The following is a 27,732-nucleotide window of genomic DNA, read 5'->3' on the forward strand; positions in this document are numbered from 1 at the left end:
AAAGACCTACATTGAATCAATTGTTTTCAATCAGAAGAGCTGAATATCTTCTATATCCTGAGTGGAAAATGTGTACACTATATATATAGTGTATGGTAAAGTGTACTCAGTTTTCATACACCACTTCCTTCTGCTATAAATCCTGCAGTGCAACGCGTTAGGTAGGTGGGTGAAAACAAAGAGGACTCATGATCCCCACTCCACCAACAAAAAAAATACAATTGACATATATTAATTAGAGATCTTTTTTTTTTTTTAAGTATATTTTTTTTCTTTTTAAAAAAAATATTTGATAGCACATAGTGAGATAGACAGGAAAGGGGGAGGTAGAGAGGGGGAATGACATGCAGGAAAGGTCTGGCCGACGCAGGATTCGAACCGGGCACGCCTGCGTTGAGGACTGTAGCCTCTACATTGGGCGGCCGACTTAACCACTGCGCCACACACCACACCATTAATTTGAGATCTTATAGACACAAATGTTTTATTATAAGTGATATTCATTATGAAAACTATGGGACAAAGTGATTATTGGGTTTTTAATTTCCGTTTTAGTGACTTTTAGGATCTATTGTCATATTATGTTGTAGGATGAACCATAAATCACCATAAATGTAAATTGGAACAAAATCTAACAGTCATTTCAATTTCTATCTTAATAATGTTGTGTCAAATTTTTTGTAAACCAGACTCCTATTTGCATAATAATGTTTCATTAAATGTTTCATGTTTTTACTTGATGGGTTCGATCCATTAGGAAGATATAATTATGGGTTATTAAGAAGCAACCATATGTCAGTGTAGTTTTACATCTCCTCTCTCAGGTTCAGTGAACCAATCAGGAGGAAGAGGAAGGCTCCAAGCCTCTGTTTTCTGAGTGAATCCAGAAAAAATATAGAAGGTATTATATTTTTTTGATGAAAAAAAGAAAGGTAAAAAAAAGGGTAGGGTAAAACACACAAACCACAAAAACCCACTAAGATTTGTCAACATTGGCGTTTTGTCTGCAAGAGAAAATTGTTCAATTGGCATTAACAGATCACTCTGCAGTAGACACAGATATTTACTGGCTCCAGCTCTGATTGGTATTGATGTGGTTTCACATGGGTGAATTTACTAAATGTCACTTTTCCTGTTGAAATGGCCAGAGATAAGTTTTAAAATGACAGAATCATTAATCAAAGCAATTCACATGTGTGCTCTGTAATTTGTGTAATGACATTGTTCCCTGCAGTTATGTCATCAGTGAGAACAGAAATGTAAACTTTTGTTGCAGTGGTTTTTAATAGAGGACTGACCTGTTTAAGAAACAATCTACGTACTGATTTTGGTGGAAAATTTGTATCAGAGAAAACACATCATGCAAAGTTGGATGGTGGGTCCAGGCTTGGATGTGGATTATTGCAGTGACTGCTTTGTTCTGACATCACAAAGTGACAGGAAGTCCTGACAGCTGGTTTTAGTAGTTTCTGAATACAGGCTGTGTGTATTTCTCTGTGGACTGAGGCTAATATAGAACCAAAAGCTGCTTTATAATCACACTACACATGGACATTTACCTTGGACCTTAAAGCAGATAACAGCGGCACGGCCGTTTCGGCTAATGCTGTGTTCAAGGCAGGCTTTTGAAACCGTAAGTTACAGCTTCAAGTCACAACTACGACTTGGTAGCGTTCCAGGTAACCCGTAGTTCGTGTTTTTACCGTCCTGTTGTCTGTGAAAGTTCCCTATAACGGCCACTCGTAACTTCCGACCCGTGAACTCGTACCAGATCGAACTGGTATGACTTCACAGGAAGGAAAAACACAAAGTACGAGTTTCCTTGAACGCACCATGAGTTAGCAGCCCCCGCCCTTGTCAGGCATCAATTGGTCCTCGTGCTACGTCACCACATTCACGCGCATCCCTTGGCTGCACACACAGCCCTTCATGCCGTTCTCTCCCCTCATTGGATAACACTTGTATCCCACAAGGAAAATTTTCTCCTCGGGTTACAGCAGAGCAGAGTGACGGAGAGACTCGTGTTTAGGCTGAAATACTTCATGTAAGTGATTGCTGACGGAAAATAGGACTATTTAGGACTTATATTAACAAAAACATTCCACTGATATCTGCTTTAAAGAATGCATGTTTCTTTCATCCTGCCTTATAGTGATAAGTAAGTGCATGTAAATCCATACATGCATCATTCTGCAGCTTAACAATCCAACCTGTTGTTAACTTCCCCTCAGTGTGTAGACAAAGAGCCTAAAGCACCAACAGTCACGTGGCTGCGTTCACTGTAAAGCCTGTGGTCTGTATCTTTTTATGTAATCTTCAGTCATAAAGAGAGATGTAACACGAGACAAATTTGTCCCCCATTGATTTACAATTCCCTGTTTATACTGAACCAAAAGATTATTTACTTTGCTTTCTTAATCATGTGTGAGATATGAGCTTAACTCGCTCTAAATATTCTCCCTGATACCTTCATCTGTACTGTTATTACTTAAACTACCTTGCAGTTGCATAACATGGGCTTGGGACCTTGATGAAAATGATTACATAAATCGATCTTAAAAAGTTAGTCAGAATAAAAAACAGACTCAACTTTTCCCTGGGAAACAAATTTGGTGCTGTTAGGTATTGACGGTGTCTCCTGAAAGATTAGAATAAATCACTTCATTTTAGTGGAATTACCCTCCTGCAGCCTCTGGGCTGAAACAACAGTATAAGTAGAAGATATTTTACCATTTTTATCACTTGATTTTGTGAGAATAATAACCCACTCTGCACATTTTAAAAAGTGCACAGAACTCCACTGTTTGCACCCAAACAGGCCTCTAGGTAAAAATGCTGCCAATACGCAGAAGCTCACAGGTTTAGGCATTCCTTTGTATACATAACCGCATTTACAGAATAAGTCAGATTCAAGAGAATGGTATTTTAATGAAAGATTAACTTTTGGTCAAGCATTTTAACCCTTCTGAGCTCTTCTGGTCTTCAGGAATTGCTGCTGCTTGTGGAATGCAGAATGCACCATCATGCACTAACTGTATTTTACATTTTAGCATTAAAAACAGATGACAAATAACTTGCAACTTGCAACAGGAAACTAGCCTCATTCAAAGAAACCCAAGCAGCACTTGTCAGAAATGGCTGTGACACTTATATAATTAGATCGCAAAAGAGGGAACCAAGATAAAGATTTTAACTCAAGACAAGTCTGAAAAAACAGATCATAGATTGAAAAGAACAGCTGAGACAGCAGTGCAATCAAACAAGGTTGACTGAGATGAATTCAGAATTGCCTTCCACACTTGTCTAGTTATCTCTGGATTCATCTTCCTTTGGACCCCTGTTTGCAGACCTTTGATGTAGGTTCCAGGTAAATGCCAGGTCACACAAGAAGTTGTCCCTGGACAAGAGGTGGAAATGGGATGGATATTAATTAATACTTATTAAGAAGTAAACTTTGCATACAAGCACTCATCACTGGATCACTGGATTCAGAGCCTAGAGTGCTAAGCATTACACCATGGAACCACTTAAAACTGTGATGTAATGCTGAATGACATTGCGGCCAGTCTTGGTCATGATGGAATCAGGATATCTGTAGACCTCTTCTCCATGTTGCCACTGCACCTGAGACCTGGGGCCTTTACTACAAAGCAGGTTCAACATATCCAGGGTATCTTCCAGTTACTCAGCTTCACTCTTCACCTCTCTCTCCGGTACCTGCTGTTCAGCTCTGGGACTGGGACTGAGAGACGTCACCGCTGATGTTACCTCGCTAAGCTCAAATCCTGCTTCGTAGTATAGGCCTCTGGTTTACCAGTCTGACTGTGATCATCTTGTCACATAATCCACAAACCAACACGTGAAGGAGAGCTCCCTTCCAATCCTTTCAAAAATGTCCTGAAGAATGTGAGAGGTGCATGGTGTTCAATTCACCTGAAAACATAGTCCTCACGTGAGCAGCTGGCTAATCCAAGCAAGAATACACTCAGTATGTTTACATGGACAGAGATATTCGGAATAAAGGCTGATCAGAATAAAAATGCGTCATGTAAACACGTCAATTGGAAGATTCTCATAGCCCATTTTTACAAACAGTTTGTCTCAAAGGGCTTTACATGGCATCATAACAACACCCTCTGCCCTTAGACCCTCACATCCACTGAGGAAAAACTCCATAGAAAACCCTTTTAACAGGGAAAAATTGGAGAAACCTCAGGGTGAGCAACAGAGGAGGGATCCCTCACCCAGGACGGGCAGACGTGCAATAGATGTTGTATACAGACAAGAAAACAGTTTTATAGCATAGAATATGCAAAACATGGAAATGTTAACGAGAGTTGATGAAGGCAGCTTCAGGTGGGAGGAAAGGCAGGGAGAGCAGGCCAGCTTAATGGGAGCACGTTTCAGAACCTGGCGCAGGTCCATTCTGAGTGCAGGGAATAGAGATGCACATTTTGAATTTTTTTACTGACCAATATCCGAGACTCGTTAACTAACAGTTAACTGATAAGATCTGTGTCTATGACTGGGCGTGTGCCGATCGTCAACGCAATCCTCTAACGATTGAAAGGATGATGACAATGTTTTTTTGTTTTTTTTTTACTTTTCTTGCTGTTATAAAACACACACACTGCCACTACTATACAGCTGATCTGATAGGCGCTCAGATGGAGGTTAGATCTTCACATGTTGAACTCTCTTATACAAAGTGCAACACTAGGCTAATGAGAGAGGAACAGCAGAGGTCCTCATCCTGACTGTGGTCTTCTTGTCTCATAATCCGCAAACTGCCATGCAAAGGAGAGCTCCATCACTATCCCTGCAAACTTGTCCTTAGAATTGGAGGGTGTGTCCACCAAATAGCAATCAGATACCCTCTTTTGTTAGGTGGACCTCAGGTGAGAGGATGCCTATATATAAATCCACATCATGTTAGGTTCCACCGAGACTTGAACTCGGATCACTGGATTCAAAGTCCAGAGTGCTAACCATTACACCATGGAACCACATGTAAAAGAAATTGGAAATCCTTGTTATGTCAGGTTCCACCGAGTAGAAAGGGAATGGGTTTTGCTACTTATTGACAAGTCAGTTTTGCAAACAAGTCATGAGGTGAGTTACATGAGAAATAGCTGCACACAAGTTCCTGACACTGTGGAGATGAGAAGAAGGTAGACAATTCAACAAGATGCTTTTTGTCAAGGTATATTTTCTTACATGGTATATACAGTGGAGTGAAACCCAATTATCGACTAGCAAGTTGTTCCCCAGTTAGTCTTGGTCTATGTGACAACCTTGGATGAAGTGATCACATTTTTTGCCTTAACTCCCAGCTCTTATTTAGATTGTATTTAACTCTTTCGCAACCACACTAATTCCTCAGCACATCCGCTCAGGACCACATGTTTTTGGCTATTTGTTTACCTTTTTCTCACGTCGAACCGAACTCTGTACATCACCTAGAAACAAACAGTTTTCACGTGGTTGAAGAGTGACTTTCCAACGTGCTCCTCGAAAAAACGGCGAGTTTTTCCGCCGTTTCGTTCGTGAGTACGAAGTAGAAGAAGAGAGCTGGGTTTCTCCAAAAACGGAGCTCCCGCTCTAGTTTCAGAGAAAAACGCACTTTTGTGTCAAGTGGCAGTCGGCTCATTTTACCGGTACTCTGCAGTGTGGCATGTCTCCCAAATCATTTCTACGGCTAAATAAATATATTTGTAGGCATATCTGGGGGGTGTGGCAGCCTGGAGAGCAGCGGTGCAGCGGTGTGGGTCTCTGGCCGCAGCGCAGCAGCTCCGGGACACTGCTGTGTGACTGGCCGGCGATGAGTGCTCTGGGGCGGGGGCGGCCGGTCACACCACCCGCTGCAGAGCGCCCGCTCTGCTGCACAGCGCCGTGAAAACAGCCGTGATAACGGGCTTTCAGATCCGAGTCTCCAAACCAGACACGTTTGTAACAGCACCGGTAAAAGTCGTCACATTTGTCGTCGGTCGCTTTTGTCAAAAGAGGGTTTGGAAAGTCGCCAGATTCAGTGAGAAAGTCGCAACACTGTAGCCGACAGCCGCACAGCGCTGCACGCTGTCCCCAGAGCAGCATTCAAGGAGAACGATTACTCAAACAAAACCAAGATCACACAGTTTATAAAAAACATTATGTTTTGATTTTAGTTTAAAACAGTTTTACATATCAGAGGACTACCATATTCACACACAGGGTACCTCAGAGTGTCTATTATCGTAATCTGTAAAAAAAACGGTTTTGACGAGTTTACTCGTCAATGGTCGTGAACGTTCGGCAGGCTGTGACGAATTTACTCGTCAATGGTCGCGAAAGAGTTAAAGACTGCCATAAGGATGGTAAACAGGAACTAAGCTAGAACATTCTCATGCGAGACCCCAGTGCTGGTCACCTCTGTAACCGGGACATGGTTACTCATCCTGACTGTGGTCTTCTTGTCACATAATCCGCAAACCGTCATGCAACGGAGAGCTCCATCACTATTCCTTCAAACTTGTCCTTAGAATTGGATGGTTGGGTGGTGCTTTTGTCTATGTAGTACCAATCAGATATCCTCTTTTGTTAGGTGGACCTCAGTTGTGGGGATGCACTATACATAAATCCAGATTATGGTAGGTTCCACCGAGACTCGAACTCGGATCACTGGATTCAAAGTCCAGAGTGCTAACCATTACACCATGGAACCACAAGTACAAGACATTGGAAATCCTTGTCAAACCCAGAGGAGGGCCTTGTTGGTGACAGGTGAATCTGCATTGCCTTGCAAAGCCTGCTCCTGGACAACAAGAAGAAAGGGAAAGGGTTTTGCTACTTATTGACAAGTCAGTTTTGCAAACAAGTCACGAGGTGAGTTACATAAGAAATAGCGGCACACAAGTTCAAGGTATATTTTCTTACAAGTTATATACAGTGGAGTGAAACCCAACTATCGATTGGCAAGTTGTTCTCCAGTTAGTCTTGGTCTATGTGACAACCTTGGATGAAGTGATCACATTTTTTGCCTCAACGCCCAGCTGTAATTTCGAGTTGTATTTAAAGACTGCCATAAGGATGGTAAACAGAAACTAAGCCAGAACATTCTCATGCGAGGCCCCAGTGCTGGTCACCACTGTAACCGGTACATGGTTACTCATCCTGACTGTGGTCTTCTTGTCTCATTATCCGCCATGCAAAGGAGAGCTCCATCACTATCCCTTCAAGCTTGTCCTTAGAATTGGATGGTTGGGTGGTGTTGAAAGCACCTGATTTTGTCTATCAAATAGCAATCAGATACCCTCTTTTGTCAGGTGGACCTTAGTTGTGGGGATGCCCTATACATAAATCCAGATCATGTTAGGTTCCACCGAGACTCGAACTCGGATCACTGGATTCAAAGTCCAGAGTGCTAACCATTACACCATGGAACCACATGCACCAGACATTGGAAATCCTTGGCAAACCCAGAGGAGGGCCTGGTGCAAATTGTTGGTGACAGGTGAATCTGCATTGCCTTGCAAAGCCTGCTCCTGGATAACAAGAAGAAAGAGAAAGCGAATGGGTTTTGCTACTTATTGACAAGTCAGTTTTGCAAACAAGTCACAAGGTGAGTTACATGAGAAATAGCTGCACACAAGTTCCTGACACTGTGGAGATGATAGGAAGGTAGACAATTCCACAAGATGCTTTTTTATCAAGGTATATTTTCCTACAAGTTATATACAGTGGTGTGAAACCCAACTATTGATTAGCAAGTTGTTCCCCAGTTAGTCTTGGTCTATGTGACAACCTTGGATGAAGTGATCACATTTTTTGCCTTAATGCCCAGCTCTAATTTAGAGTTGTATTTAAAGACTGCCATAAGAATGGTAAACAGAAACTAAGGCAGAAGATTCTCATGCAAGGCCCCAGTGCTTGTCACTACTATACCCGAGAGATGGTTACTCACCCTGACTGTGGTCTTCTTGTCACATAATCCGCAAACTGCCATGCAAAGGAGAGCTCCATCACCATCCCTTCAAACTTGTCTTCACAGTAAAATGGGAGGGCTGGGTGGTGTTAAATGCACCTGATTTTGTCTATCCAATCAGATAGCCTCTTTTGTCAGGTTGACCTTAGGTGAGGGGATGCCCTATACATAAATCCACATTATGGCTAGGTTTACACGAAGACGGTGTGAACAGAAGACGCAAAAGTGGCGTCGCGTCTTCACTTTTTATTTCGCGTCTACACGAGCGTTCTCGGGAGGAAATCTGTGTGCATACGGAGACGCAAAAGTGTGTACAAATCCATTGCTAATGCACGCCAGACCACTAGGTGGTGCTGTCACAAACGCCGCGATGCGTACACGCATGCGTAGAACCTTCCTTCTTTTCGTCACTGTGCCGGGAAATCAGAAAAGGAAAACATGGCTACAGCTACAACAGCACGACCTCCAGTGTGATATTGCTTTTATACAACAGTGCTATGAGCGCATTTTAGAACAGTAATAAACTACAAGAGATTATGATTTGTTTGTTTAGCCTATTTAATCATTTATTTGGCTCCGCCAACAGAAATAGTTCCGCAACTGGAAGGGAGACAAGGCTGTTGCCAGGCAACACATAAACATTTCATACTAGCTTGCTACTAGCCACAAGCTTTTCCACCGAGCTGCTTCCAGTGCTGGTTCTGGTTCTGAGCCCGTGTCTGATTAGCACCGCAGCAACAGGACCAGCATGAAGACACAGAGACGTTATCGATACCGTATTACATTTGTTTACCCGCTGTGTAATCATTATAAACACAGTTGAGGCTAAGTAGCTGAGCTACGTGGCTAACAACAGCTAACGCTAATATCAAAACACATCGCCGTCAAAACGTAGTTGCCCCCGCGGCGATTTTTTTCCAGCCGGGTTTAGTAGAGATTTATCTCCAATTAGACGGACCAGGTCAGGTCCAGGTTTTAATGTTCAGGTCCGTTTCTAACTGTAGTAGCAGCAGAGAGATGGGGCAGCTCCTGTATGGGGAGCGTAGCTCTGACTTAGCTCCTGCTGTCCAGCTGAACAGCGGAGTGATAACGTCCATAAAAAGTCGCAGTGCTGTTATACTGTATATCAGCACTCATGGAACGTCTCTTGTTCAATCAAATTGCTCGGTTGGGACCGGTCAGAACTAACTGTTGTATAATTGTAGTTATTGCGGCCAAAGTAGCCTGCAGGTCTGAAGGGTGGATGTAATCCGACATGTTTGTTTGTATCGTGACGTCAACACGCCGACTTGACGTCAACACGCCGACTTGACGTGAGCAGAACAGCAGATCTGAGCCAGTTTTGCGTCTTGGCCTGTTTAGGCGGAGACGCTGCGCTGGAGCGTATTCAACTTTTCCACTTTCAGGGGTGGTTTGAGATTTTTGCGTCTTCAAGCCCCAAAAACGCCGTCACCATATAAACGAAAGGCACTTCCGATAAAATATTTTATCGTCTTTACTCGCAAGCTTCTTCGTGTAAACGGCCCCTATGTTAGGTTCCACCGAGACTCGAACTCGGATCACTGGATTCAAAGTCCCAGGTGACGCCGGATGGGCCGGGGAAATGTTGGAAATGTTGGAGCAAAGTTGGACGAGGCAGCCAATCACGTTCGCAGCTCCAACATTCGGCAGCCAATCGCCGTCGCGGATTCTTCCCCCAGCTCCAACATTTCCAACATTTGACCAATCACGGCGCAGAAATGTTGGACAGCCGGAGCTCTTTTTTTCTCTCTCTGGTGGGCGGCAACTCCGGTGTTTGACAGCCGGTCATTCATTCGAGAAACGGAGATTATAAATATCGTCATGGTGAGTATTTCTAAAAATATAAAAATAATAATATTACAGTGCCGGATAAATCATTAAGAGAACAAGCTATGTTGCCGGTTGTGTCATGTTGTAGTGTTTGTTTAATCGCTTAATGTTTACATTTTGTTTAGGCGGTTCGTTATGAGTTTACGCGGTCAGTTATGTTCTATATTGTACAGTGGTTGAACTTCGTCAGCCGGCATTATTATCTTATATTACCTTGCCAGGTCCAGTTTTGTGTTAAATCACAAGAGACCTTAGCTAAATCGAGTGTTTGTTGACCGGTTACCACGATGTTTAACTTACAGTGGGGTTTCATATTTAACTTACTACAGTCGTTAGCCGGCATATGCTAATATTAGCTATGTATTCATGTCAATTTTTCTGCTAATTGAAACCTCAGGCAATTATATGTTTTTGACGGGTTACTGGTGTGGTGTACTGTGAATGTTAATGTATTACAGTGTTGTGATCTGTCATGCAAATGGGCGTCAATGGCGTTGTCTCCTCCTCTTCCTAACGTTACTATTTCAGTAAAGTTAAACTGCTACTGCGACTAAGTTACAGTGTAGAGTCATTTTGAGGGGATTGGCAAAACGTATTTTACACTTACACATATTTTATTTGTTGTAATCGTTCTCTGTCATATGTACCGGTATGAATTAGCTATTACAGTACAGTGAGAGGAAAGCAGCAGCCCTCTTTCATTTGGCTAAATTGCAAATATATTGCATGAGTTACTCTTAGTACATTTTCTAATGTTTCTGAATATGTTATTACCTTAAATTATATTAACATAACATACTGGGTGAAGTTTAGAAAAAATCAAAAGCATGGTTCAGGTCCTCCTTTTTCTCCTCTCTTGCTCATCTGCTGCTGATGTGAGCTTGAACTGTTGAAGCATGTGTAAACTGAGTAATGAATGAAGGAGGGCATGGCCCTTACCCTCTGTTCATGTACTTATTTTGTTTTCATGCATTTCAATAATGTCCATGTATTTATGTCATCAAAGGCAACAAAGACACACAAGGCGATGGCCGACTCAGAGTGGATGTCCCGCCTGAGGAAGTTTGCCAGCACTGGGGTCTGGCCTGCAGCTGAGGGAAACAGGCCAGCTCCCAGGCAGAAGAAATGGTTTGCGCTGTATCAGATGGTATGAGTATATTCAGTATATTCACTTAACAGTATATTGTATTCATTGTTATTTACTCTCACAGCACATTTAACTCTGTAACTACACAAATGAAAATCAGTGAATTAATCTGTGGTTAATTCAATCAAATGTGCAACTGTTATTTTTAGATCGAGAAATGTCCAATGCAGAGACCAGGACAGATGTCTTTGTTTGGTCAAGAGAGGCAGTGTGTCTGTAAATTTCACCCGCAGAAGGTAACACTGGTCAATTAATTACTCAAGTTGTGTGTGTGTGTGTGTGTGTATTAGTACACAAACTAATTTGTGATTTTATATACTCTGCCATGTCCAGAGCACTGTGCGACCACAGACTGCAGCACCAGCACCAGCACCAGCACCAGCACCAGCAGCTCCCGTCCAGGGCACAGCAGCAGGTCCTGTCCAGGGCACTGTGGGGCCACAGACTGCAGAAGCAGGGCAGCAGAGTGAAGCCCAGAAGCAGCAACCCCTGCTTAATTTGTCAATGGTATTTGGACAGTTATTGACACTCATAACTTGACGATGAATATTTGATATTTTCTTCACTGAATGATAGTTTGACAACAAAGTCCTCTCATGACGCAGACCTTTGCTTTATTGCCTTTCAGTTTACCAAGCCAAGATTTGATGGCACTCATGTTGTGGCTGCATTGCCAAATCTGAGCAAAGCAACACAGGTAAATGGAGATCACATTAAAACTGTTCATATTGGGTTATTTATACAAGTTACTTAAACTGAATTCTTTACAGCCCCAAGTCACAGACTCCACAGCAACCACCAGTTTGCCAGCCAGCACTGCTGTCTCAGTAAGTAACAATATAACTCAGTTTCAAACACAGTTAATGTATCTGTATTTCTGTCCATAATGTTCTCAAGATTATTAAGAGTATTAAAAAAACACTCACATCAGAAATGACACCTAAAAGCTAAATAATAGTGTTAACTTAATCTTTCATTGTATTGTTAATAATATGATTTTTTTAAACTGATGTCAGTATATTCCTTGCCATGCTTTTTCAGGCTCCAGACCTTGAGACAGATCCTCAAGGTCCAGCGCCTGTCCCCAGCACCGCAGCAGTGTGTGCCATGGTCACAGTAAGTAATATAACATTTAATGTCATTCCGTGTAGCGGAGTGTTAGCATAATCAGTCTTCCAGCAGTATTAAGTGTGTTGATGTATTGTTTTTTTTATCACTAAGGATGCTCAACCCAGGACAGAGATATCACCTCAGCTGCCCCGTTTGTGGGCAGAGGGTTTGCCGCCGGAAGACCACAAATGGGTTGAAAAATATATTTTGAAGATGGGGCCCAGAGGCAAACTAGAGCTTCAAAATAACTTGAAGCTCTGGTACTTTCCACCTCAGCCAAGTCCACTATACCACCAGGCTCCTGCTCCAGACCGCTTCTTTGCCCACCCATTGCTCGTATGGATGCCATACAAGTTGTGGAAGGTGAAGGTGGTCTGTCCCAACCCTGCCTGCGGACGCCACCAACTAACAGGAGCGGGACTACACAAGAGGGCACGTCAGGTCCTGGATGTGGACAGGATCTACAACATGGTAACAGAGACTCTTTCCTGCACCAAATGTAGATGCAACCACGTGTCTTGGAGTCAGACTGTCCTAAAACAGCTGGACTTGGCACACAGAGCAGAGTTTTCGGGTCATCCTCACACAAAAGTGAGTAACATCTCCTGTCTCTTTTGTCTTGTCAAATAGAATTATGTAAAACATTTTTACTGATACATCTGTCCGTGACCAAGGTTTGCGTGTGACATTCGGGTGATCCGACTTCTGCGGGAGAGAGGCCTGGGGAACAGTCCTACCCGGGTGTTGAAGCAACTCAGGGAGAACCACGCGGAGGAGTGGCTTCAGCATGTGGCTCGGTACACCACAGAGTGCGTGGACTTCCTCCAGCGGCCCGGACTGTTGCCCATGGCATTCCCTGAGCCTCCAGAGCCTGCTGTGGTGCCCAGCTGTAAATGGCTCCTCTCTGTTTACAGCCAGGACATACTGACGAGGCTGGAGGACATCAAGGCCAGAATTACATCCACCTATGGCACCATACTAAAGATGGACTCCACCAAAAAGGTTAAACAATCTTCTTTGCTTCAGAAAATAGGCTACATATTATATTACATATATATATATATCAACATACATGTCTGTTTTTCAGTATTTCTGAATCATACTGACAGAGACCCTATACATTTTGTGTGCTTCAGATCACCAAGAAGCTTGCTGGGGCAGCCAAGGGCACAGCACTCTGGCTCACCTCAGTGGGAAATGAGTATGGTCAGATACTGATGAGTGTGCTGACCGCTCAGGAGGGAGCTGGCCTGGACATCATGGCAGCGGATCTGGTGAAACGGTACCAGCAGGCAGGCGTGGATCCCCCTGTCATCCTGTACGTGGACTGTGGCTGCTGTGCTGAGGCGGCAGAGACCAAATTGAAGGCCAGATTCAGTGGGTGGCCAGACCTGACAGTAAGGCTGGATATCTGGCACTTCATGCGCCGACTTGCCCTGGGATGCACAACAGATGCGCATCAGCTGTACCCAGTGTTCATGTCGCGCCTGTCAGCGTGCGTGTTTGAGTGGGATGCAGCTGATCTAGCTCTGTTGCGTGAAGCAAAAAGACAGCAGCTTCAGTCCCAGGGCCTGCCATGTCTCACTGATAGTGACGTCAGCCAACACCTGTCCAGGGAAGAGCTGGCTCTCCACTGCCGGAGGAGGACCCGTGGTGAGGAGACCACCACTAAGCTGCTGGAGGAGCTGCTGCAGGGGCTGGCGGGAACGAGTGGGAACGACTCCCTTGGAGCTCCCCTGTTTGACAGGGAGAGGATGGAGCACATCTGGCATGTCCAGAAAAAACACATCAAGTGCATCCAGGACCTACCAGGTGTTGCTCTATACATCAAAACAGGGGAGCTCATAAAGGGGGGTTTGCGGCTACCGACGTACCGATGTGCCAGAGGCTCTACATCTTTGGAGTCCTTTCATCTCCACCTGAACCGCTTCATACCAGGTTTGTGTCTTTCAGACATGTTGGTTTATGTGCTGTATAATCCAAGAATATTTCATAATTTAATATTTGATGTTGTCCTTCTAGGGACCAGTGCCAACAGCCTGAATTTTTCAGGCATACCTGCTGGAGGGACTCCATCGGTGGAACCAGGACCGTAGTAGTGCTGCCCTGTCTACTGCACCGTCAACTTTGCGCAGCTACTCAGGTGACCTGCTTCACTGCGTGAACAGGCATTACATGAAGCTGTTTGGCAGAAAGGTAGCACCAGAGTTCTGTCCACCCTCACGTTACACTGGTAAGCATTTGTGAACACAGTGGTATTCAACTCGGTTTTAAAATCCTTTATTAACACTTTAAATTATCCACTTTACTTCAATTATTTCAGGAGAGCTCATAGGGCTGCAGTATCTGTTCCGGCAGACTGGTCAGGCGCTGCAGGACATGCACCCTGACTCAGAAGAGACTGCTGAGCTAATTGAACAGCATGGGGATGATGTGGAAGCAGATGAGGGCTTCGCTAACATCCCAGACGACCCCACAGTGGCTGACCTGGAGGTCCTTCAGGTTGCAGCGCCTCTCACTCCTGGTCCCTCATCCAGTCTGGCGTCCACCATCTCCACCCTGGCGATCACCACATCTGGCACAGCTCCTGACATATCCACCCTGAGCATCGGCACATCCACCATAGCTACTGGTATGGTTGAACTATTCAAAATATTAGTTAAATTGCAATATATAATAGTTTTTTGCAGTGAAAATTAAAACTGTGATGCTGTAATATCTATACAAAATAATCTTGTGATTTTTCTTACCATTTCTTCCTGCAGCCCTACCTTCTGGAACATCAGCCCTGGCTCCTGGAACATCTCCCATGGCCTCTGGTGCATCCATCCTGCCCTCTACTTCGTCTGCTGTGACTGGAGTGCTTATGCAGGCTAAAGATGATGACATGGTAAGTGTGTGTGTGATCACTTTTGAATATGTAGGCGTATAGATATGAGCCCAACTCTTACATATACACATTTGCACACAGTACATATGCACACACTCTGGATGATGTGTACTTTAAAGAAACTGTGAAGGTTGTAAGGTTTGCTATTTTCTTATTTGCACAGGCTGTTGAAGACCAAAATGTTCCTGGATACCAGCACGTGGACAGACTCGCTGAGTCCTTGGTGAAGCTTCGGGAGCAGACCTCTCTCTCTCTCACCAACCAGCAAGCCAGTGCAATCATAGCACTGTGGGAGAAGCTGGACGAAGGTGACAAGCAGCGGGTGATCTACGCAGCGCGACACCAGGGGAGACTTTTGAGTGGTGTCGAGAACACCGCCCGTTGCATGTTAGGTGCAAGCAGTGCACCTGCTCAGTGGCCTAACTGCTGTCGGTTGGTGGAGACCATTTTTATTAGACTGTGCGATCTCCACCAAGGCCCAGTGAGGAAAGGCAAGGGGGCCGATTCAAGGTGGTCCTTAATTCTTAGGGACTACTGCAAAATCAGGCAGCTTGTTGTTGGCAACTCCCTGGTGATGCAGGGATCAGAGATCCAGTTGGTAGAGGTGAACCAGAACACCCTCATCCAGTGGCACAACAGCAGGCAGAAGAGGCAGGAGCTCTCTGTGCTACTCCAGGGCACTGTGTTGCCTCCAGCCCTCCCTGAGTCTGAGGAGCCTCTTCAGGAGGCAAAAGCACTTCCTGCTGAGCCCAGGTCAGCTCGACAGGAGCACCAGTACCAGCTGCCAGAGAGCACAGCAGGTCAGGCACAACAGAGGCCGACAACCTCTAGTCGTGCCATCATACCAAAAGCGCCAGTGAAGAGGCTTTTGCTTGTTGCGCCCCCAGCACCTCAGATCATTGCTCAGTTTGTCCCAATAGTCCCTTCCTGCACCAGTTCAGGGCACCAGCCCACAAACAACAGGGCCCAACACCACAGCAGAGGCTGGACCTCCAGCAAAGAGGCCCTACAGGAGAACAGTGGAGGCAAACACTTGCAAAAAGTGTGGCAAGTTCCGCACGGCTGAGACTGGACACAGCCAGTTCGTGGCAAAGTGTATTGCCCTTCCTTAGATGCGCTCACTAAACAGCAGTGGTTGGAGGAAATGAGGAAGAAGTAATATATTGTAAATAAATAATGCTTGTAAATAATAGTTAAATTGTAAATAATTTGAAATTTTTGAAATGAAATTTTGACTACTTATCCTGTTTACTGTGAATAGTTGTATCATAACTCAATATTTCTACATTTGAAAAATAAAAGTTAAATTTATTGTAAATAGTTGATAATGGTAATTCGCAATTTTATTGTTAAGTTTAGTTTAGCTTAGTTGTCACTTAAATGTTGTATGGATACTGTTGTGTGAATAGTTGCGTGATAATTGTATATTTTTCTACATTTGATTCTTTATTTTATTTGTTGCACTTTTCATGGTCTGTTCTAATTAAATCTTTCAAAAGTTTATGTAACACTAACATGGTATGTTATTTACAAGTTAATTAACTTGATGACTCTTGAAAAAAACACCATGCTATTTCATTTATTATTATACAGGAAAAGATTAAAAGTAACAGTTAAATTGTTACAGTTTTGTTACAGTGTGCAGCACATCAACAGCATAAAATGGTCAGAGGAGGCATTTCTACTCTGATAAATAGTGGAGGTGATCTCTGGTAAACATGAGGAGAAAATTCAGAATGGTCAGCAATGGAAAAGATCTGCTACCCAAATGATGAGCCCATATCAGTGGGCATTCTGGTCCTATAAGGATGGTGGGAGAAGAAAAGAAGAATAATTAGGATACAGGAAATATGCTGAAATTATATTTTCACAAGAAAACATGATTTAGCCCTGTCAGCGCCCAAACTTTAGAACTGGGGAACACCCCCACCCATCTCTGGCAGTAGTCCAAATAAGGCAATGTGCATCACAGCGCGACTCCCATGGTGAGTTCAGGGTTCGAATCCCGGCTGCGTTTTGTCAAAAACACAAAAAAATTCCAACTTGCGTCCAGGCAGCTAGAAAAGTATTATATATATACAAGATAGCCAATTTTTCCCTTCTTTCCTACTTTTTTCCCTTTTTTCCTCTTTTTCTCTCTTTTTCCTTCTTCCCCCTTCTCCCCCCTTCTTCCCCTTCTTTGACGGACGAATGTTCCCCAGCTTAAGTCCCAGGTGACGCCGGATGGGCCGGGGAAATGTTGGAAATGTTGGAGCAAAGTTGGACGAGGCAGCCAATCACGTTCGCAGCTCCAACATTCGGCAGCCAATCGCCGTCGCGGATTCTTCCCCCAGCTCCAACATTTCCAACATTTGACCAATCACGGCGCAGAAATGTTGGACAGCCGGAGCTCTTTTTTTCTCTCTCTGGTGGGCGGCAACTCCGGTGTTTGACAGCCGGTCATTCATTCGAGAAACGGAGATTATAAATATCGTCATGGTGAGTATTTCTAAAAATATAAAAATAATAATATTACAGTGCCGGATAAATCATTAAGAGAACAAGCTATGTTGCCGGTTGTGTCATGTTGTAGTGTTTGTTTAATCGCTTAATGTTTACATTTTGTTTAGGCGGTTCGTTATGAGTTTACGCGGTCAGTTATGTTCTATATTGTACAGTGGTTGAACTTCGTCAGCCGGCATTATTATCTTATATTACCTTGCCAGGTCCAGTTTTGTGTTAAATCACAAGAGACCTTAGCTAAATCGAGTGTTTGTTGACCGGTTACCACGATGTTTAACTTACAGTGGGGTTTCATATTTAACTTACTACAGTCGTTAGCCGGCATATGCTAATATTAGCTATGTATTCATGTCAATTTTTCTGCTAATTGAAACCTCAGGCAAATTATATGTTTTTGACGGGTTACTGGTGTGGTGTACTGTGAATGTTAATGTATTACAGTGTTGTGATCTGTCATGCAAATGGGCGTCAATGGCGTTGTCTCCTCCTCTTCCTAACGTTACTATTTCAGTAAAGTTAAACTGCTACTGCGACTAAGTTACAGTGTAGAGTCATTTTGAGGGATTGGCAAAACGTATTTTACACTTACACATATTTTATTTGTTGTAATCGTTCTCTGTCATATGTACCGGTATGAATTAGCTATTACAGTACAGTGAGAGGAAAGCAGCAGCCCTCTTTCATTTGGCTAAATTGCAAATATATTGCATGAGTTACTCTTAGTACATTTTCTAATGTTTCTGAATATGTTATTACCTTAAATTATATTAACATAACATACTGGGTGAAGTTTAGAAAAAATCAAAAGCATGGTTCAGGTCCTCCTTTTTCTCCTCTCTTGCTCATCTGCTGCTGATGTGAGCTTGAACTGTTGAAGCATGTGTAAACTGAGTAATGAATGAAGGAGGGCATGGCCCTTACCCTCTGTTCATGTACTTATTTTGTTTTCATGCATTTCAATAATGTCCATGTATTTATGTCATCAAAGGCAACAAAGACACACAAGGCGATGGCCGACTCAGAGTGGATGTCCCGCCTGAGGAAGTTTGCCAGCACTGGGGTCTGGCCTGCAGCTGAGGGAAACAGCCAGCTCCCAGGCAGAAGAAATGGTTTGCGCTGTATCAGATGGTATGAGTATATTCAGTATATTCACTTAACAGTATATTGTATTCATTGTTATTTACTCTCACAGCACATTTAACTCTGTAACTACACAAATGAAAATCAGTGAATTAATCTGTGGTTAATTCAATCAAATGTGCAACTGTTATTTTTAGATCGAGAAATGTCCAATGCAGAGACCAGGACAGATGTCTTTGTTTGGTCAAGAGAGGCAGTGTGTCTGTAAATTTCACCCGCAGAAGGTAACACTGGTCAATTAATTACTCAAGTTGTGTGTGTGTGTGTGTGTGTATTAGTACACAAACTAATTTGTGATTTTATATACTCTGCCATGTCCAGAGCACTGTGCGACCACAGACTGCAGCACCAGCACCAGCACCAGCACCAGCACCAGCAGCTCCCGTCCAGGGCACAGCAGCAGGTCCTGTCCAGGGCACTGTGGGGCCACAGACTGCAGAAGCAGGGCAGCAGAGTGAAGCCCAGAAGCAGCAACCCCTGCTTAATTTGTCAATGGTATTTGGACAGTTATTGACACTCATAACTTGACGATGAATATTTGATATTTTCTTCACTGAATGATAGTTTGACAACAAAGTCCTCTCATGACGCAGACCTTTGCTTTATTGCCTTTCAGTTTACCAAGCCAAGATTTGATGGCACTCATGTTGTGGCTGCATTGCCAAATCTGAGCAAAGCAACACAGGTAAATGGAGATCACATTAAAACTGTTCATATTGGGTTATTTATACAAGTTACTTAAACTGAATTCTTTACAGCCCCAAGTCACAGACTCCACAGCAACCACCAGTTTGCCAGCCAGCACTGCTGTCTCAGTAAGTAACAATATAACTCAGTTTCAAACACAGTTAATGTATCTGTATTTCTGTCCATAATGTTCTCAAGATTATTAAGAGTATTAAAAAAACACTCACATCAGAAATGACACCTAAAAGCTAAATAATAGTGTTAACTTAATCTTTCATTGTATTGTTAATAATATGATTTTTTTAAACTGATGTCAGTATATTCCTTGCCATGCTTTTTCAGGCTCCAGACCTTGAGACAGATCCTCAAGGTCCAGCGCCTGTCACCAGCACCGCAGCAGTGTGTGCCATGGTCACAGTAAGTAATATAACATTTAATGTCATTCCGTGTAGCGGAGTGTTAGCATAATCAGTCTTCCAGCAGTATTAAGTGTGTTGATGTATTGTTTTTTTTATCACTAAGGATGCTCAACCCAGGACAGAGATATCACCTCAGCTGCCCCGTTTGTGGGCAGAGGGTTTGCCGCCGGAAGACCACAAATGGGTTGAAAAATATATTTTGAAGATGGGGCCCAGAGGCAAACTAGAGCTTCAAAATAACTTGAAGCTCTGGTACTTTCCACCTCAGCCAAGTCCACTATACCACCAGGCTCCTGCTCCAGACCGCTTCTTTGCCCACCCATTGCTCGTATGGATGCCATACAAGTTGTGGAAGGTGAAGGTGGTCTGTCCCAACCCTGCCTGCGGACGCCACCAACTAACAGGAGCGGGACTACACAAGAGGGCACGTCAGGTCCTGGAAGTGGACAGGATCTACAACATGGTAACAGAGACTCTTTCCTGCACCAAATGTAGATGCAACCACGTGTCTTGGAGTCAGACTGTCCTAAAACAGCTGGACTTGGCACACAGAGCAGAGTTTCGGGTCATCCTCACACAAAAGTGAGTAACATCTCCTGTCTCTTTTGTCTTGTCAAATAGAATTATGTAAAACATTTTTACTGATACATCTGTCCGTGACCAAGGTTTGCGTGTGACATTCGGGTGATCCGACTTCTGCGGGAGAGAGGCCTGGGGAACAGTCCTACCCGGGTGTTGAAGCAACTCAGGGAGAACCACGCGGAGGAGTGGCTTCAGCATGTGGCTCGGTACACCACAGAGTGCGTGGACTTCCTCCAGCGGCCCGGACTGTTGCCCATGGCATTCCCTGAGCCTCCAGAGCCTGCTGTGGTGCCCAGCTGTAAATGGCTCCTCTCTGTTTACAGCCAGGACATACTGACGAGGCTGGAGGACATCAAGGCCAGAATTACATCCACCTATGGCACCATACTAAAGATGGACTCCACCAAAAAGGTTAAACAATCTTCTTTGCTTCAGAAAATAGGCTACATATTATATTACATATATATATATATCAACATACATGTCTGTTTTTCAGTATTTCTGAATCATACTGACAGAGACCCTATACATTTTGTGTGCTTCAGATCACCAAGAAGCTTGCTGGGGCAGCCAAGGGCACAGCACTCTGGCTCACCTCAGTGGGAAATGAGTATGGTTCAGATACTGATGAGTGTGCTGACCGCTCAGGAGGGAGCTGGCCTGGACATCATGGCAGCGGATCTGGTGAAACGGTACCAGCAGGCAGGCGTGGATCCCCCTGTCATCCTGTACGTGGACTGTGGCTGCTGTGCTGAGGCGGCAGAGACCAAATTGAAGGCCAGATTCAGTGGGTGGCCAGACCTGACAGTAAGGCTGGATATCTGGCACTTCATGCGCCGACTTGCCCTGGGATGCACAACAGATGCGCATCAGCTGTACCCAGTGTTCATGTCGCGCCTGTCAGCGTGCGTGTTTGAGTGGGATGCAGCTGATCTAGCTCTGTTGCGTGAAGCAAAAAAGACAGCAGCTTCAGTCCCAGGGCCTGCCATGTCTCACTGATAGTGACGTCAGCCAACACCTGTCCAGGGAAGAGCTGGCTCTCCACTGCCGGAGGAGGACCCGTGGTGAGGAGACCACCACTAAGCTGCTGGAGGAGCTGCTGCAGGGGCTGGCGGGAACGAGTGGGAACGACTCCCTTGGAGCTCCCCTGTTTGACAGGGAGAGGATGGAGCACATCTGGCATGTCCAGAAAAAACACATCAAGTGCATCCAGGACCTACCAGGTGTTGCTCTATACATCAAAACAGGGGAGCTCATAAAGGGGGGTTTGCGGCTACCGACGTACCGATGTGCCAGAGGCTCTACATCTTTGGAGTCCTTTCATCTCCACCTGAACCGCTTCATACCAGGTTTGTGTCTTTCAGACATGTTGGTTTATGTGCTGTATAAACCAAGAATATTTCATAATTTAATATTTGATGTTGTCCTTCTAGGGACCAGTGCCAACAGCCTGAATTTTTCAGGCATACCTGCTGGAGGGACTCCATCGGTGGAACCAGGACCGTAGTAGTGCTGCCCTGTCTACTGCACCGTCAACTTTGCGCAGCTACTCAGGTGACCTGCTTCACTGCGTGAACCGGCATTACATGAAGCTGTTTGGCAGAAAGGTAGCACCAGAGTTCTGTCCACCCTCACGTTACACTGGTAAGCATTTGTGAACACAGTGGTATTCAACTCGGTTTTAAAATCCTTTATTAACACTTTAAATTATCCACTTTACTTCAATTATTTCAGGAGAGCTCATATGGCTGCAGTATCTGTTCCGGCAGACTGGTCAGGCGCTGCAGGACATGCACCCTGACTCAGAAGAGACTGCTGAGCTAATTGAACAGCATGGGGATGATGTGGGAAGCAGATGAGGGCTTCGCTAACATCCCAGACGACCCCACAGTGGCTGACCTGGAGGTCCTTCAGGTTGCAGCGCCTCTCACTCCTGGTCCCTCATCCAGTCTGGCGTCCACCATCTCCACCCTGGGCGATCACCACATCTGGCACAGCTCCTGACATATCCACCCTGAGCAACGGCACATCCACCATAGCTACTGGTATGGTTGAACTATTCAAAATATTAGTTAAATTGCAATATATAATAGTTTTTTGCAGTGAAAATTAAAACTGTGATGCTGTAATATCTATACAAAATAATCTTGTGATTTTTCTTACCATTTCTTCCTGCAGCCCTACTTCTGGAACATCAGCCTGGCTCCTGGAACATCTCCCATGGCCTCTGGTGCATCCATCCTGCCCTCTACTTCGTCTGCTGTGACTGGAGTGCTTATGCAGGCTAAAGATGATGACATGGTAAGTGTGTGTGTGATCACTTTTGAATATGTAGGCGTTATAGATATGAGCCCAACTCTTACATATACACATTTGCACACAGTACATATGCACACACTCTGGATGATGTGTACTTTAAAGAAACTGTGAAGGTTGTAAGGTTTGCTATTTTCTTATTTGCACAGGCTGTTGAAGACCAAAATGTTCCTGGATACCAGCACGTGGACAGACTCGCTGAGTCCTTGGTGAAGCTTCGGGAGCAGACCTCTCTCTCTCTCACCAACCAGCAAGCCAGTGCAATCATAGCACTGTGGGAGAAGCTGGTACGAAGGTGACAAGCAGCGGGTGATCTACGCAGCGCGACACCAGGGGAGACTTTTGAGTGGTGTCGAGAACACCGCCCGTTGCATGTTAGGTGCAAGCAGTGCACCTGCTCAGTGGCCTAACTGCTGTCGGTTGGTGGAGACCATTTTTATTAGACTGTGCGATCTCCACCAAGGCCCAGAGAGGAAAGGCAAGGGGGCCGATTCAAGGTGGTCCTTAATTCTTAGGGACTACTGCAAAATCAGGCAGCTTGTTGTTGGCAACTCCCTGGTGATGCAGGGATCAGAGATCCAGTTGGTAGAGGTGAACCAGAACACCCTCATCCAGTGGCACAACAGCAGGCAGAAGAGGCAGGAGCTCTCTGTGCTACTCCAGGGCACTGTGTTGCCTCCAGCCCTCCCTGAGTCTGAGGAGCCTCTTCAGGAGGCAAAAGCACTTCCTGCTGAGCCCAGGTCAGCTCGACAGGAGCACCAGTACCAGCTGCCAGAGAGCACAGCAGGTCAGGCACAACAGAGGCCGACAACCTCTAGTCGTGCCATCATACCAAAAGCGCCAGTGAAGAGGCTTTTGCTTGTTGCGCCCCCAGCACCTCAGATCATTGCTCAGTTTGTCCCAATAGTCCTTCCTGCACCAGTTCAGGGCACCAGCCCACAAACAACAGGGCCCAACACCACAGCAGAGGCTGGACCCCAGCAAAGAGGCCCTACAGGAGAACAGTGGAGGCAAACACTTGCAAAAAGTGTGGCAAGTTCCGCACGGCTGAGACTGGACACAGCCAGTTCCGTGGCAAAGTGTATTGCCCTTCCTTAGATGCGCTCACTAAAACAGCAGTGGTTGGAGGAAATGAGGAAGAAGTAATATATTGTAAATAAATAATGCTTGTAAATAATAGTTAAATTGTAAATAATTTGAAATTTTTGAAATGAAATTTTGACTACTTATCCTGTTTACTGTGAATAGTTGTATCATAACTCAATATTTCTACATTTGAAAAATAAAAGTTAAATTTATTGTAAATAGTTGATAATGGTAATTCGCAATTTTATTGTTAAGTTTAGTTTAGCTTAGTTGTCACTTAAATGTTGTATGGATACTGTTGTGTGAATAGTTGCGTGATAATTGTATATTTTTCTACATTTGATTCTTTATTTTATTTGTTGCACTTTTCATGGTCTGTTCTAATTAAATCTTTCAAAAGTTTATGTAACACTAACATGGTATGTTATTTACAAGTTAATTAACTTGATGACTCTTGAAAAAAACACCATGCTATTTCATTTATTATTATACAGGAAAAGATTAAAAGTAACAGTTAAATTGTTACAGTTTTGTTACAGTGTGCAGCACATCAACAGCATAAAATGGTCAGAGGAGGCATTTCTACTCTGATAAATAGTGGAGGTGATCTCTGGTAAACATGAGGAGAAAAATTCAGAATGGTCAGCAATGGAAAAGATCTGCTACCCAAATGATGAGCCCATATCAGTGGGCATTCTGGTCCTATAAGGATGGTGGGAGAAGAAAAGAAGAATAATTAGGATACAGGAAATATGCTGAAATTATATTTTCACAAGAAAACATGATTTAGCCCTGTCAGCGCCCAAACTTTAGAACTGGGGAACACCCCCACCCATCTCTGGCAGTAGTCCAAATAAGGCAATGTGCATCACAGCGCGACTCCCATGGTGAGTTCAGGGTTCGAATCCCGGCTGCGTTTTGTCAAAAACACAAAAAAATTCCAACTTGCGTCCAGGCAGCTAGAAAAGTATTATATATATACAAGATAGCCAATTTTTCCCTTCTTTCCTACTTTTTTCCCTTTTTTCCTCTTTTTCTCTCTTTTTCCTTCTTCCCCCTTCTCCCCCCTTCTTCCCCTTCTTTGACGGACGAATGTTCCCCAGCTTGAACGCAGAGTGCTAACCATTACACCATGGAACCACAAGTACAAGACATTGGAAATCCTTGTCAAACCCAGAGGAGGGCCTTGTTGGTGACAGGTGAATCTGCATTGCCTTGCAAAGCCTGCTCCTGGACAACAAGAAGAAAGGGAAAGGGTTTTGCTACTTATTGACAAGTCAGTTTTGCAAACAAATCACGAGGTGAGTTACATAAGAAATAGCGGCACACAAGTTCAAGGTATATTTTCTTCAACAAGTTATATACAGTGGGGAAAGGGGAGATAACCCCAACTATCGATTTGCAAGTTGTTCTCCAGTTAGTTTGGGTCTATGTGCAACCTTGGATGAAAGTGATCAATTTTTTGCCTCAACGCCCTGCTGTAATTTCGAGTTGTTTTTTAAAGACTTGCATAAGGGATGGGTAAACAGAAACTAAGCCAGAACATTATCATGCGAGGCCTCCAGTGCAGGTCACCACTGTAACCGGTATCATGGTTACTCATCCTGACTGTTGGTCCTTCTTGTCTCATTATCCGCCGCCATGGGCACAAAGGAGAGCTCCATCATACATCCCTTCTGGTTAAGCTTGTCCTTCAGAATTGGATGGTTGGGTGGTTGTTGAAAGCACCTAAGTTTGTCTATCAAATAGCAATCAGATACCCCACTTTTGTCAGGTGGAACCTTAGTTGTGGGGATGCTCCTACTACATAAATCCAGATCATGTTAGGTTCCACCGAGACTCGAACTTCAGGTATCACTGGATTCAAAGTCCGGAGTTAGTGCTAACCCATTACACCATGGAACACATGCCACCAGACATTGGAAATCCTTGGCAAACCCAGAGGAGGGCCTGGTGCAAATTGTTGGTGACTAGTGTGAATTCTGCATTGCCTTGCAAAGCCTGCTCCTGGATAACAAGAAGAAAGAGAAAGCGAATGGGTTTTGCTACTTATTGACAAGTCAGTTTTGCAAAACAAGTCACAAGGTGAGTTACATGAGAAATAGCTGCACACAAGTTCCTGACACTGTGGAGATGATAGGAAGGTAGACAATTCCACAAGATGCCTTTTTTTTATCAAGGTATATTTTCCTAACAAGTTATTATACAGTGGTGTGAAACCCAACTATTGATTAGTGCAAGTTGATTCCCCAGTTAGTCTTGGTCTATGTGACAACCTTGGGATGAAGTGATCACATTTTTTGCCCTTAATGCCCAGCTCTAATTAAGAGTTGTATTTAAAGACTGCACATAAAGAATGGTAAAACAGAAACTAAGGCAAGAAGATTCTCACATGCAAGTAGGCCCCAGTGCTTGTCAAATACTCATACCCGAGAGATGGTTACTCACCCTGACCTTGTGGTCTGTCTTGTCCACATAATCCGCAAACCTGCCATGCAAACAAATTAAGAGAGCTCCATCACCATCCTTCAAACTTGTCTTCACAGTAAAATGGGAGGGCTGGATGGTGTTAAATGCCACCTGACTTTGTCCTGATCCAATCAGATAGCCTCTTTTGTCAGGTTGACCTTAGGTGGAGGGGCATTGAGCCCTATACATAAATCCACCATTATGGTAGGTTTCCACCACCGAGACTTGAACTCGGATCACTGGATTCAAAGTCCAGAGTGCTAACCATTACACCATGGAACCACAAGTACAAGACATTGGAAATCCTTGTCAAACCCAGAGGAGGGCCTTGTTGGTGACGAGGTGAATCTGCATTGCCTTGCCAAAGCCAGCTCCTGGACAAACCAAGAAGAAAGGGAAAGGGTTTTTGCTATCACATCTGACAAGTCAGTTATTTGCAAACAAGTCACGAGGTGAGTTACATAAGAAATAGCGGCCACACTAAGTTCAAGGTATATTTTCTTACAAGTTTTATATACAGTGGAGTGAAAAACCCAACTATCGTATTGGCAAGTTGTTCTCACATGTTAGTCCTTGGTCTATGTGACAAACACCTTGGAATGAAGTGATCACATTTTTTGCCTCAACGCCCAGCTGTAATTTCGAGTTGTATTTAAAGACTGCCATAAGGATGGTAAACAGGAAACTAAGCAGAACATTCTCATGCGAGGGCCCAGTTGCTGGTCACCCACATGTAACCGGTACATGGTTACTCATCCTTGACTGTGGTCTTCTTGTCTCATTATCCGCAATGCAAAGGGAGAGCTCCATCACTATCCCTTCAAGCTTGTCCATAGAATTGGATGTTGGGTGGTGGTTGAAAGCACCTGATTTTTGTCTAATCATAATTAGCAATTCAGATACCCTTTTTTGTCAGGGTGGGACCTTTAGTTGTGGGGAATGCCCTATACAGTAAAATCCAGTTCAATGTTAGGTTCCAACCGAGACTCAGAACTCGGATCACTGGATTCAAAGTCCAGAGTGCTAACCATTTACCACCATTGGGGAAACCACATGCACCAGACATTGGAAATCCTTGGCAAACCCAGAGGAGGGCCTGGTGCAAATTGTTGGTGACAGGTGAAATCTGCATTGTTGCCATTGCAAAGCCTGCTCCTGGATAACAAGAAGAAAGAGAAAGCGAATGGGTTTTTGCTACTTTATTGTCAAGTCCAGTTTTGCAAACAAGTCACAAGGTGAGTTACATAAAGAAAATAGCTGCACACAAGTTCCTGACACTTGTGGAGATGATAAGGGAAGGTAGACAATTCCACCAAGATTGCTTTTTTATCAAGGTATATTTTCCTACAAGTTTTATATACAGATGGGTGTGAAACCCAAACTATTGAGTAGCAAGTTTGTTACCCCAGTTAGTCTTGGTCTATGGTTGGACAACCTTGGATGAAGTGATTCACATTTTTTGCCTTAAGTGCCCAGCTCTTCTAATTTAGAGTTGTATTTAAAGACAGCCATAAGTAATGGTGTAAAAAACAGAACACTAAGGCAGAAGATTCTCATGCAAGGCCCCAGTGCT

At 44.1% G+C, this 27,732-nt stretch overlaps 4 non-coding genes and 1 pseudogene across 5 annotated transcripts; 1 reads left to right on the forward strand and 4 right to left on the reverse strand.

Annotated features, from left to right (window-relative positions):
- Positions 1–4,934: 4,934 nt before the first annotated feature.
- On the reverse strand, positions 4,935–5,006 carry trnaq-uug (transfer RNA glutamine (anticodon UUG)). The gene has a single exon. It is a non-coding gene; the product is annotated as a tRNA-Gln (tRNA).
- Positions 5,007–6,628: 1,622 nt separating this feature from the next.
- On the reverse strand, positions 6,629–6,700 carry trnaq-uug (transfer RNA glutamine (anticodon UUG)). The gene has a single exon. It is a non-coding gene; the product is annotated as a tRNA-Gln (tRNA).
- Positions 6,701–7,349: 649 nt separating this feature from the next.
- trnaq-uug (transfer RNA glutamine (anticodon UUG)) lies at positions 7,350–7,421 on the reverse strand. The gene has a single exon. It is a non-coding gene; the product is annotated as a tRNA-Gln (tRNA).
- An 11,492-nt stretch (positions 7,422–18,913) lies between these two features.
- LOC146960807 (uncharacterized) lies at positions 18,914–21,287 on the forward strand (annotated as a pseudogene). Its single transcript, XR_015035359.1, has 5 exons — positions 18,914–19,054; positions 19,630–19,704; positions 19,975–20,288; positions 20,372–20,699; positions 20,834–21,287. The product of XR_015035359.1 is annotated as an uncharacterized LOC146960807 (transcript).
- Positions 21,288–26,365: 5,078 nt separating this feature from the next.
- Positions 26,366–26,441, reverse strand: trnaq-uug (transfer RNA glutamine (anticodon UUG)). The gene has a single exon. It is a non-coding gene; the product is annotated as a tRNA-Gln (tRNA).
- Between the last annotated feature and the right edge of the window lie 1,291 nt (positions 26,442–27,732).

The sequence above is a fragment of the Trachurus japonicus genome, unplaced genomic scaffold, assembly GCF_045865225.1.
Source record: "Trachurus japonicus isolate A0001 unplaced genomic scaffold, Traja_1.0 AP029979.1".
Classification (NCBI taxonomy): domain Eukaryota; kingdom Metazoa; phylum Chordata; class Actinopteri; order Carangiformes; family Carangidae; genus Trachurus; species Trachurus japonicus.